The sequence below is a fragment of the Pseudorca crassidens genome, chromosome 9, assembly GCF_039906515.1.
Source record: "Pseudorca crassidens isolate mPseCra1 chromosome 9, mPseCra1.hap1, whole genome shotgun sequence".
NCBI lineage: Eukaryota > Metazoa > Chordata > Mammalia > Artiodactyla > Delphinidae > Pseudorca > Pseudorca crassidens.
In genome coordinates, this window is record NC_090304.1 from 100,086,553 (window position 1) to 100,098,274 (window position 11,722).

At 43.1% G+C, this 11,722-nt stretch overlaps 1 pseudogene; it reads left to right on the forward strand.

Annotated features, from left to right (window-relative positions):
* Positions 1 to 900: 900 nt before the first annotated feature.
* On the forward strand, positions 901 to 5,138 carry LOC137229746 (cdc42 effector protein 3-like; annotated as a pseudogene).
* The last annotated feature ends 6,584 nt before the right edge of the window (positions 5,139 to 11,722 follow it).

Consider the following 11,722-nt stretch of genomic DNA (forward strand, 5'->3'; position numbering starts at 1 on the left):
TCATCAATTCATCAGAGGTTGCAAAATGGTGATTTCCCATCATTTATTTTGTATGTATTTGTTGGAATACTTTAAAAAGGAGGTGCTTCCCCTTGGCAACGATTTGATTATCTAGTGTTGTAGTTGATATAGGGGGAAAAAACCCCAACAAATGTTGACTGTTTCATTTATTTGCTAGTTTTCAAGATAATGAATTAATTCCCTGAACTACTGAAGGGACCATTGAAGGTGACCAATTAATTTTTGTTGTTTTAAAAATTGAATCTCTCTAAAAACAGATACTGTATATTAACGCATGTATGTGGAATCTAGAAAAATGGTACAGATGAACTGGTTTGCAGGGAGAAATAGAGACACAGACGTGGAGAACAAATGTATGGACACCAAGGGGGGAAAGTGGCAGGGGGGTGGTGGTGGTGGGATGCACTGGGAGATTGGGATTGACATATATACACTAATATGTATAAAATAGATAACTAATAAGAACCTGCTGTATAAAAAATATATGAAATAAAATTCAAAAAAAAATTGAATCTCTCCAAATTAGGAGTTTGGGATTAACATATACACGCTATTATATATAAAATAGATAAACAGCAAGGACCTACTGTATAGCACAGGGAACTATACTCGATATGTTGTAACAACCTATAATGGAAAAAAATCTGAAAAAGAATATACGTATAGGAGTCCGGAGACCCCGGCCTTGGGCGCCTTCACGCTGTCTCGGAGTGCATAATGCTGTGAGCAGGCAGGCGCCGCGCCGGCTGACCCGGCTGGAGCTGCGCGTGGCGGGCAGGGACCGCGTGCGCCCTCGGGGACTGTTGGTGCCGGGCGCCCGGCCCCGGGGTCAGCGGCTGGGATCCTTGGCGCCGCTGGTTTCTCGTGCTGTGGAAGGGACTGGCGGATGTAACCGGCTCTCCAGAAACCCCTGCTTGGCTGTAAGTCCAGGAAGGCCTCTTAGACCTCCATCTCGTTTCAGAGCCACTTCAGAAGCTACTTGAGAAAAATGATGTGACCGCTCCTATCAACAAGGATATTGGGAAACCTGTAACATCTGTGAAGAAAGTGGCCCTTCTTCCCTTTTGCAAAATCGACATCTTCAAACTCCAAAATGCCAGCCAAGACCCCAATGTACCTGAAAGCTGCCAATAACAAGAAAGGAAAGAAATTTAAACTGAGGGACATCTTGTCTCCGGATACGATCAGCCCTTCCCTTGGAGACCTCCGCCACACCGTTCACATCGGCAAAGAGGGCCAGCACGACGTCTTTGGAGACATTTCCTTTCTTCGAGGAAATGAGCTTCTACCTGGAAACGAGGAGAAAGCATGCACGGGCCAGTTCCCTGGGCATAACGAGTTCTTCCGGGCCAACGGTACCTCCGACTCCATGTTCACAGAAATGCCCTCCCCGGTGCTCAAAAACGCCATCTCCCTTCCAACCGTCAGAGGGCCCCAAGCGCTCATGTTGCCCTTGTTGTCACCGGTGACATTCAGTTCCAAACAGGAGTCCTTAGGGCCGGGAAGGCTGCCCCGGCTTAGCTGTGAGCAGGTCATGGAGGAGAAGGCTCCGGAGAAAAGCAGTCTGTTGGAGAACGGGACGGTCCACCAGGGGGACATCTCGTGGGGGTCCAGCGGGTCCGCATCGCAGTCCAGCCAGGGCAGGGGCAGCCTCTCCGAACAGTACCCGACTGGGCGGCGGAGGACATGTTTGACCGTTCCGCCCCGTGCGAGCTCGTCAAGGAAAAGACTAAATCAGAGGAGTCCCTCTCTGATCTCATGGGTTCCCTCCTCTCCTTGCAGCTCGATCTTGGGCCCTCATTTCTGGATGAGGTGCTGAATGTCATGGATAAAAGTAAGTAACAGGACACCGCCGGCTCTTTTCCTTTGGGATAAAAGGTATCAAAAACCAGAACAAAACAAAACTAACCACAGTCAAAGAGAAGAGCTTCGCTGGCTATACTTGCTGTCACGTGATGGGTTTTCTAAAATGACGTTCCTACAGAATACGTTTTTACCTGATATGCCCTGTTTGCAAAAACAGTGAAGGAAACAAAAACACCTATCCTGGCAAAGAGAGGAAGTGAGTCAGAACCCATTTTCGGCGGGCACTGCTGACGTACAGCTCACATTTTTTGTTTTCAGGCCTTCAGACATGTAAGAAATCTGGCTTGGCCAGGACTGGCACTACTTATGAAGGGCTGTGCCAGTCACATGAAGGACCTTTACAGGGCTCTGGCATTTTCTGAGCACGAGGAAGTCAAAATTTATTTAACACCCACGCCTTTTTTCTAGGCTGTTTTCTATATTATATTGTTTGGGCTCACCGTAGCAAATTCTTCCGTGTTAGAACTTTTCTCTGTTTTCACATTTGAACAACTTTATGGGTTTCGGGGATTTGCTTGTAGCTCTTAGATATCCCTATATAGTATATCTATATTGCAAAATTTTGACTGTCAGCTACATGTTGGTAAGACACAAGCAAAGTATTACTGTAACTAAGTTATTTTTAAAGTTAAAGTATACTTTTATGTGCCTTTGGCTTTTTATTGCAGAGTCTGCATTTTATAGGTACTACATCAAATATGGTCATTTGACTTTCCATTGGGGTTCCATTGTAAGCTGTGTATGTGTATGTTTGGAAAATGTATTCATACTTAGCTTTATTTTTTTTTTCTTCATCTGTTATCATACTTTGCACAGCAGCCAGCAATGGATTGATTGTAAAGTGTAAAGGCACAGGTTACTCACAATGCTTCTGCAGAGACCGTGGGCTACACCACATAATGTTATTTGGAAATACGGGTGTTTTAGTACAGTACATACTTGCATTAGGTGGTACTTCATACAACACCATAAAGAGTAAATGTTAAAATAGAAAAAAAGAATATACGTATATATGTGTGTGTGTTTATATAAATATATATAATTGAATCACTTCTGTAACCTGAAACTAAACAACATTGTAAATTAACTAGACTTCAGTTTTTTAAAAAATGGTTAAATTAAAAAAATCTCATTTTGGGGGAAAATGTCCAATTCCAGAAACAGACTTCTAATTACGTTGTACTTATTTTGGTAAAGATGCATGTCTTCATTGTGAATCTGGGATTTGTATACTATGAGAGTGATGATACAATTTTATTTAAGCATAGCAATATAATAAGGAAATGTTGAGAAGTCGTTTTTTAGAAAACTGAATCTCTCATGTTAAAAATGAGGTAACTGAGAGCCAGAGAGGTTAAGTAACTGACTTAACATCACACAGCACATTGATGGCAGAGCTGGGTAGTGCTCTGCTGCCTCCCAGTTCATTCTAATCTTCCCCTTTCACGAGCAGAACTCAAGACCTGGAGCCGTAGACTCCAAAGCTGTCTGAGGATATCTGAAAGGGCCAATAAATATTCGAAGTATTGTCCAGCACCGTTCCTGGCTCATTGCCTTCACTACTGGGCGGCCCGAAGCCAGGTTGAGACTCACTGGAAAGGGAGGGGGGGTAGCCTACAGCTTGTGCGCTGCTTCTGAGAGGGGGTGAGTTGCCAGCCCTGGAAATTCCACCTGTGTCAGGGAGTCATGGGACTGTGCCCAGGTTGCTATGGGAAGGCTTTCTGCCCTGGCTGCTGCAAAGCAGCCCCCTGCCAAATCCCGTCTTGCTGACTCTCAGCGGGAAAGTGGGAAGTCAGAGGAGAAAGTTCCAACCTGTCAGTTAGAAGGGAAATAGCTGAGAAGCCATCTCCCCACCATGTGAACGATCTTAGCATCTTAGTGTGTGTGTGAGAGAGAGAGAGAGAGAGAGAGAGGGAGAATATTTGGTAGAGGACGTCAGGGGAAGAGATGGGGGGAAACGATCAAATGGGCTTAGGAGAAGGAGGCTCTGTGGAACCGTGTGCGCGGGTGGGGGCAGGCTGCCTGGCTCCTGGAGATTGTTTAGCAGTCCGTCTGTTCACACCTACTTACGTAGCTGATGACCTCAGACCCACCTACTTGTCCTGCGCTTCCCCTTCCGGGCTCCTCTTATTCCTGCTCCCCTCTCCGCCCCCTCCCCCCAGGCTCCTAGGCTAGGGGAGAGTGACGGCAGCAGAGATAAGGACATGCTCTTTTATGTAAGGACGCAAATCCCTGCTAACTTGTGGGTTAGAGAGCTAGTCAAGGACAAGGACAAAGCTGCTACCAATGGCCCTGGTCTGTATCCTGAAACACAGTAGTGTGGTTACTCACCCTGGCTGGAGAGCAGGGTTGCTTGGACTGCATTCTTGGAAGTGAAATGAAACTTGACGATGGGAGATACTACTGCCTCTACTGAGTCATAAAACTGGGATCTTTGGGCCAAGGAGTCCCAAGAAGCTGATCACTCTAGTTCTTTTCTCCTTGGAAGAAGATTCTGGAGGACTTCAGCCTGAGAGGTTATAATGTTTTAAAATTTTAAGTTGTGAAATTAATTTAGTGAGTTGTGATCAGAATATTATTAAAAAAAATGAAATAGAGTAGACAGTAGACCAGGGTACGTTATTACAGGGAGAAGGTGAGTATTGTTTCAGGAAACTATTTTTAGTGTTGTGTGTGTGTAATCGTGTGGGTGTGTACTGGGTCACAATGTATTTCTTACTGTAAGTCACAGCCAAAAACTTTGAACATCATTGCTCTTTTAGAAAGTGTCAGGAATGAAGACTTGGAGTCACTGTAGGGTCTGCCATGTAATTGCTGTGTGACCTATGGTGAGTTGTTTAACCTCTCTGACGTTCATTTTCCTCATCTGTGAAGTGAATGAATGAAACCAAATGAGGAAATTAAACTGATGATATTTCTAAGGTTCCTTCCAGTGTCAGATTCTATAATTTTTAAGGTAAATGAGAATTCAACCTGTTTTTAAAGATTCTCAAGGAAAGAGATGACATCCTCTCCAACAAGCAATAATTTCCATTAAAAAACAGCTCTTTCTCTTTAGGCTTCATTCATTCATTCATTCACCAAATATGTATTGATGAGTCAGACAGTGCTCTAGGTCCTGGCGAGGCAACAAGTGGGATAAAACACAAAACTCCCTGCACATGTGATGCTGCCTTAGAAACCTCTGTAGCAGTTTATGTTTTGTTTTTTTTTTTCACTTACCATACATTTAAAATAAAACAAAATAAAACTGAAAACTTCTGTAGACTTGAGAGGATAGTTATCATTTTTCCAAAAGTTGGTTTGGACCCTCAGTTTCTCCTTCGATGAAGTGGGAATGCAATCACGGAATGCTAACAGTTCAAAGTCTGAAAGGGTTCCAGAATGTCTTTTTTGCTCAGAAGGGTGGCCTGACCTGCTAATCTTAAATAGATAGACATCTGAATGTTCCAGACAGGAAACTATTATTTTCCTTGAATATTTTCCTTTTTTTCTAGGAGCTCTTGAAACCACAGACCATTCACTGAAAGGCAATTCACTTTAAAATGTTCAATTTCAGCTTGACATATTCATCTTCTCTCAGTATAGAGATGCAAAGCCTCCTTCGAGGACTTTGGGATTGGGGTGGCATCTTTCTGGCCTTTAAGCTGAGAACTCTGCTGTTTGGAGAAGGGGTTGGGTAAATGAAACCTGCAGACCCCTGGCTACCAGGATGCTTAAATTCAGTGCTAGGAGTGCTAGAGGACTTTGGAATCTGAAATCATCCTGACCACCAGGGGGCAGTAAGAACTTGTTTTTCCACACCACCAATGATCGCCATTCCCGTCTACTTTAGCCTGCAGTTATAGGCTGGTAAAATGACCTTTTCAAAATATGCCCGGCCACCTCAGAGCCCCTGAACGCCAGGGCTATAAGCAGTCAGTTGGCTGATTCTCCTCTCTCTCATCTCCCAAAATTAAACGTGCAGGTCCATTCACTGATTCAAAAGGTATCTATTGAATCCTTTTATGTATCAAGTACTGAGCTAGACTGTGTGAATCCAACCTTCAAGGCAAAGCCTCTGCTCTCCAGGACCTCACAGGCTAGGTTTTTCCATAAATGACAGACAAAGGGTTTGTTGCCCCCAAGGTGGTTTCACATGGTCCTGAATCCAAGGTCCTAAGGCTGTTTTCTTATAGTGAGGTGAAGTTTCTAGGCGAGCGGATCATAATCTTGACATTTTCAAATGAGAGAATATAGATCTCTGTCAGTGAGATTTAGGAAATGCCTTTGGTATTATAGCTAAATTTTCAAACACCAGTTGGAGCAGACTGTATAGGCTCATCGTGAATCCTAAGTCAGGAATCACTGTTTTGCTGTTGTAAACTTGCAGGACTGACCAATCTTTCTGGACCCAAGTTTTCCCAGCTGCTCTCAGAAAAGGCCAGGACACTAATAGAAAACTAAGTGAGATGGAAGAGAATGATATTGTGAGGCATTACACCGGTCTAGAATCCCCACGGGGATTTTGCTAGCCCCTTTGCTGTGTGTTAACAGCTGGTTGTTTGCGTGGTTCGTAGCTTCCCTGCCACCTCTCTTATTTGGTGTAGACACAGGGTCTAGGTTATGTTAAAACTATAGTATTGGAACCCAGAAGTCAATAATTATCCAACCAAGGGATCAGATTTTATTTTTCACAATAACTTGGATGAGTTGAGTGTGTAAATGGATGACATGTTATAGCTCACTACTTTCTTAAAAATAGAATGGAACAAGGGAAGAATTCTGGGACGCACTTGTCCCAGACTTCTTTTGGGGGTGGGTATTGCCCATAGGTCACGTTAAAAAAGTTTGGCAGGATTACCAATGCATGAAGGCATTGATGGGTGATGAGCATTTATAATTAAGTGCAGTAACTGGGATGTACAGGGAATCTGCTAGGCTGATTTGGACTGTCTCCAAATGGCTGAGCATGAATTCGTGCAGGGATAACCCTGCCTCCTAATAATAACACTGATCCAGCGGGTCAAGTTTAGGCTCTTGAGCTTCTTCTAGGCCACACCTCTGAAGACTAGAGGTCCTCTTTAGTTGAAAGCCCACTGCAGGCGAAAGTAGAACGCTGCTTCTATAACCTCCAGATAAAGCGCGATAGTCACTGTCTCAGAAGACTAGAAGTAATAGCGTAAGGATTGAACTGGTCTATAGTCTTTGTCTTCTTTTTAATTTTATCTGTTATTTGCCTGGAGGCAGCACTGATTAGAATAATTTTTACCAAAAGCCAGAGAAAAAGAAATTTGATTACATAATTTGATGACGTAGGCATTTTTAGGTAGTGAAAAGACCTTTGAAGGGGAATTAAGAAGCCCCAACCTGTCATTGTCTTACCACCTAAGTACCAGGTAAACACTTTCCATAATTATGGTTATTTGGAAAGGGCCCGCTGGAAATCCCGCCTTTGCCTCTTACTATGGGACTCATGCAAGTCCTATAATTTCTCTGATCCTGCCCTCTCGTCTGTAAAGTAACATTATACCTATTCTCCTTCCTTTATTGGGGTGTTGTAAAAATCACATTGCTCATTTGTGTGGAAGTGTTTCAATTACAAAGGGCTATACAGATGTGGGTTTTTATTTTGTTAACCTGGCCCTCAGGCTCTTGTCTGGTCTTATCTGTTTTGCCTGCCCTTTCTTGCCCTGACACCCAGACCCAGAGTTTCTGAGAAGGAGACTTGATGGTCAATTGTTTATTTGTCTTTGGTTTTTAGAATATGCCCTTTGTCCAGGCTGTCAGTGCTGAGTTACCGTAACAGCCTAATGACCTCCTGGCTGCAAACTCAAGGACCTTTACCTGCAGCTAGTAAGGCTTCCTGTTAACATCTACTTGTGAGAGACCTTCAAAGTTGGTGACTTAGGTGCCTGGAAATAGAGTTCACAAGGAACAAATTAACAACAACCACAAAACTCACAACAAACATTTAGAGCATGTACAGTCTTTTTTTCTCCATAGGTAGTTAGCCTTCTTCCCTGTCTTTCGAGGTCAATAACAGGTGCGTGACTTACCCTCACTGAGTTTCAATTAGTTTCGAACTGTGGTGGAGTTAGCATTATTGAGTCTCAAGATGAGATTTTTCAAGTGGGTTCTCCATGTCCACCGCCCACGGGACATCTCTGATTCTAATAAGCTCAGGGAGGCCGAGGTGGGAGAGCTGTGATTATGAAGACAGGGACCAGACCCTTCGGAAGCTTCGAGGACAAGGAAAAAAGGAGTTTACAGAAGCAGAAGAAGAAATGGGCGAAAAGAGAGGGGAAGAAATCTTCCCGACAAAGGGAGAAATGAAAGAAATGGAGGAGGAAAAGGGGAGTGAGGGAATCAGGATGGCGTAAAAGGAGGAAGATGAGGGTCTAGGAGACTTCTTTGCTCCAACCTCCTACTGAGACAGAGCAGAAACAAATACTTTAGAGCTAAATCAGCTGTGCCCAGATGCCCCTGAGATGCCCCATCTGCGCTTCTAAGACCGTCAGGGATTCAAGCCTCTTGAGCGCCCAGGCCTCCACCGACCCAGGAACACCCTGCTGCTCGTCCTTGATCTAACAGGCAGTGGCAGCTGCATCCCACATCCCTAAAAGGCAGCATAGCCATCGCCTCTTCTTGAGAGCTGGAACATCACATGCTTTCTCAGGGTTTGAGGAAGACAAGGAAGACCTAGAGAGAAGATGCTGGCAAAGAGAACTCCCAGATCACTGTCTGTAGGGAGAGGCTGTGAGAAGTGATGAGAGCAGAGAGTGTGTCGTTGGAAGACAAGAGTTCAAGTTCCCCTGCTCTGCCCCTTAGTTGCTAAATGGCTTCCAGGCAAGGTTTAATTTTTTTTTTTTTTTTTTTTACCTGTGAAACACATCTCCACCTTCATGCCTACCTGTGGTTTATTAAGACAATGGATGCTATCCCTAAAGTGCCTTGCCTACCTCTTAGGGCACTTTCCCAGGGCCTTCTATTTAAATATTTGGATAGTTTACCTTCTTTAGTAGGTTATATGCTCCTCAAGGGCAGGATACTTACAGATTTATCTCCTAGCATGGTACCTAGAGTACAGCAGGCATAACAGATATCTGCAACAGGCATCAAATAATCAAATAAACAAGGCAGATGATGGTTTCCTTTAGGAATGCAGCAGGTAGATCTCTAGAAATCATGTCAGCTCTGGAACTGATCTGCTATTATTTAGTCTTGACGTGGCAGGTGTGGGCTTGGCGTTACTGGCTTGAGTTATATTTCGCCAGAGATTGAGAACTACCTAGGGACCATCTGCACATCCCTAATTTTCTTCTTTTTAAATTAAGGAATGAATTTAATTTTGACATTTTTTAGATTAAAAATATTTTATTACCTTAAAAACAATCAATTATTATGAGCAAGTGAAATCTATAATGACACCACTTAGTACAATATAGAAAATCACAAACACGATGTTATCATTTTAGTGTATGTGCAATATATTTCCACTTCCAGCAAATATATACAAATCTATGCAAATAACCATAAGTGATTAAATATATAGTAGATGTATGTTTATATTTTTAAATAGTTGCATTTCTCCTTTGAGTGAAAATACCATGATTTCCTTAGTCATTCTGTTTTTAATATTTTGGTTATTGGCAACTGTTCACTGTTAAATAAACATTCTCTCTTACATAAGAAATAATTCTTATTACTGTTGAAAAAAGAGAAACAAAACCTAAAGCAATTTGTTGAGTGCCTATTACGTGCCAGGCACTTTACTTGTAGTGTATCACTTAATTTCACAACCCGGGAAGTGTGTATTATTTTTCTCCTTTTGCACAGAAGAGAAAGTGAAACCTAGAAAAGTAAGTAGCTTGGCTAAGTCACGTAGGCAGTGAATATAGAGCTAGGATTTGTATTCAGGTCTCCCTAACTCCCAAACCCTATTCCTCCAAATAACAAAGCTGGTAAGCGCAGGAATGTAAGGGCAAAGGTGTTAGGCTCTAACTAAATTTTTCCATGTTGCTTTCCAAAAGCTTGGTGCTATTATATAAAGCTCCACTCCCTAAGTATACTATTTTCCCCATAACTTTGTCTGACTTCGTCTTTTAAGCTAAGAAACTCAAAGACCTGTATCCATTCTCTTCCTTACCTTATAAGTATTGTTTTTAGACAGAATCCATCTTGAGTTTGAGTATTACCTGCCTGCAAAAGAACGTCAATTATATCACAGTCTGCCCTGAGTTCACCTAAGGGTAAGGACCCTTACTGGAAGGTGGGACACACGTGGTTTCCTGCCCTCCAAGCCAGCAATGGAGAAAAGTTCCACTTCCTTCTTTATTCGGTATCACCCCTCATACCTTTGAGAAATGCAGCAAAGCACATATACTGTCAAAATGAGAGCTATGGGGCACTCTGCTGTGATCTTTCCTGCCTTTCCCTCGTCGCATTGGTGGCTGCGCTGGGGGAATGTGTCTGGAATAGAGAACTGATCGACCAACATGAGGAAACGTAATTATGGGACGGGTGGTGGTGGTGGTGGTGAGGGGACATTGGAAAACTTCCACAAGAACTCAGGGACCATTTGCACATCCCGTTTTGTCTGTTGAAATTCAGGAATGAATGGAACGTTCCACGAAGCACCTGAGGAGGGATCAGAGGGAAAGCGTGGAGCTCTCCCTCTTCTGGGTCCTCTCTGAGGAGCTCAGAACTTGCACGATGAGCAAGAGTCCTTTCTTGTTAGTCACCATTTAATCGCTAACTTTTGCCATTTTGCTTTTTGTTGGTAAAACTGGACTTCGAGTTTTGTTTTAAGTATTTCCTATTAAGAATCCCTGTTAATTGTTGGCTCCGTGATGCCCATAAGGGTTCCAGATATCATGCACACGTACATGGACTTTGTGCAAAATCCACACGGCTGCCATTGCTGTAGCCCAGCCAAGGGTTAACTTGGTATCTTATTGTTGAGGTTTGTTTGCGGTTTTTCCCTCTGGCATCAGTGTCTTGTAAGTTATAGAAATAAATAAAAATGGTTTCTCTTTGGTTCAAAGAGAATTTTCCCCTGCAGCTGATTTTACTATAATATATAGCTTAATATAAAGCCTCACATTCTGAGTACAGTTAGCCTTCAAAGTGGATTAAGATTGCCATGCTCGGGGTATTTCCAAGGCATTAGTTACAGTACATTGCATTAACTTTGCCAGTTGCCTCTCCTGTAATGAAAGGGATAGAAAGATCACCCGCTTGAATAGAAGACCCAAATGCCATCTTTTAACTTCTGTGGAGTGTGATGGAGCTGATAATTGAACGGGCAAAAGCCATTCCATTGTTAGGAAGCAAGCATTCTCTCGTTCCCTTAGAAAAGGCAAGTACGGAAATCTGAGATGCTGGACGCTGAGAGTTCTGTTCACACTAGTGATCATGATCATGATCATGATCATAATCGTTCCAATTGTTACCATTTTCCACCTCCCCCCTTCTCCACAGGCCTTAAAATTTAAAAACCTGTATTTTAAGCTATGAAGTTGACCTCCGTCTTTATTCATGTCTTTTTTTGTGAGTGGGGAGCTACTGAAATGACACGTGGGTTTCACACATGCAGCCTGTGTAGCGCTGTGCGAAGTGGATTTTTATAGGACTCCCTGGTGTATGTATGACGTGTCTGTGCAACCAGACATCCCTTGCTGCTCGATGGCCCTTATTACATTAGCGATGAGTGTGCAATGCTTATACACACGATGGCAGGTGCAAAAGTTATACCTCCATGGGCTTTTCTTAGCATTTACTACGTGCTAGGGATTGTGCCAAGAGCTTTATGTGTATGATCTTGTTTTATCTCTTACAACAAGCCCGTAACACA